Genomic DNA, 1,746 nt, shown 5'->3' on the forward strand with positions numbered 1-1,746 from the left:
ATACCTCTTTCCAGCCCCTTCTTGCCTGTAAGGTCTCTTTTGAGAAATCAGCTGACAGTCTGATGGGAACTCCTTTGTAGGTGACTGTCCCCTTAGCTCTTGCTGCTTCTAGGATTCTCTCCTTCATTTTAATCTTGGCTAATGTAATTATGATGTGCCTTGGTGTGTTTCTTCTTGGGTCCAACTTCTTTGAGACTCTCTGAGCTTCCTGGATTTCCTGGAAGTCTATTTCCTTTGCTAGATTGGGGAAATTCTCCTTTATTATTTGTTCAAATAAGTTTTGCACTTGCTCCTTCTCTTCCCCTTCTGGTACCCCTATAATTCAGATGTTGGAGTGTTTAAAGATGTCCTGGAGGTTCCTAAGCCTCTCCTCATTTTTTTGAATTCTTGCTTCTTGACTCTTTTCTGTTTGGCCATGATTTGCTTTCTTCTGGTCCACACCATTGATTTGAGTCCCAGTTTCCTTTTCATCGCTATTGGTTTCCTGTGCAATTCCATTCATTTCAATTAGTTTCGCCTTCATATGTTTGTCTAATTTGTGGCTATAATCAACCAGTTCTGTGAGCATCCTGATCACCAGTGTTTTAAACTGTGCGTCTGAGAGTTTTGCTATTTCTTCATCGCTTAGATTTATAGGCTCTGGGGCTTTGAGATCTTCTTGAGCCATTTTTGGTCTGTTTGCGCTCATTAAGTATGAGGAGCGGAGCCTTGGACTCCCAGGTCGCTGGATTGTGACGCTGTATGTGGGGGCGGGGTCCGAGCGGGGAAATGGCGGCCCCCTCTGCTGTTTCTCGCAGCTTGGTAAGGAGCAGAGCCTTAGCTTGTTCACCGGGGCAGGGCCACTTAGGTCGCTGGATTATGACGCTGTATGTGGAGGCGGGGTCAGAGCAGGGAAATGGCGGCGCCCTCCGCTGGGGCTGCTGGCTCTCGTCCAATCGCCCACTCCCTCGCTTGTCTATCCACACACGAATGCGCGACCACAGTCAACCCGCAGCCCTGCTCCCTCGCTGTTTCCTGCGGTTACTCGCTGAGTTGCCCACCAGGCCCAACCCTGTGCCTGGGTTCCGTGTGCCTGAGTCCGTCTGACCGAGTTTTCCTGTGCTACCCCGCTCCGCCAGTTGCTGGTTTCACCCCTCTTACCGGTCAGGCTAAAGAATTTGTTGTTATCAGACTTCCAAAAAGTTCAATTTTCTGTGTTCTGGCTGTGTTTTCTGTTGCTATTATTTAGTTTTCTCTAAACTTGGTTGTGTGAGAAGGCACGGCACATCCACCTATGCCTCCATCTTGGCGGAATAGGGATTTATTTAATTTTTGAGCTATAGAGCACATGTTGTGATTTTTTTTGTTTTTATTTGTTCATTTTGGTCTCTCAGCAAAAGATATCAAAATTGTTTACAGAATCTCATATTTTATAGATATTTGTTATTCAAAATAATCATGACAGTTCTTCCAAATAACTGTTCAAAACATACAGATCTAACCTCCACATCAGAAAAAGAACCGACTTTGAAAAAATCTATATGTTATGGAGTTTATAACACGTGTAGAATTAAAACGTGTGACAACAGTGGAACAGAGGGGATCCCCCATCTCCCATCCCCCACCCTCCCAAACAAGGAAGGCAAAGATGAAAGCGCCTGCTCTCTCCCAAGGGCCACTTGTGGTTTCCCTCCCCAGGCAGCGCACCTCTCGGGGAGGGCCTTCCAGCCACTTCTCCTTATGTAAATGACTTCGGTTTCTCCGCCA

This window comes from Artibeus jamaicensis, unplaced genomic scaffold (assembly GCF_021234435.1).
Source record: "Artibeus jamaicensis isolate MK-2021 breed Jamaican fruit bat unplaced genomic scaffold, CSHL_Jam_final scaffold_474, whole genome shotgun sequence".
In the NCBI taxonomy this organism is placed as follows: domain Eukaryota; kingdom Metazoa; phylum Chordata; class Mammalia; order Chiroptera; family Phyllostomidae; genus Artibeus; species Artibeus jamaicensis.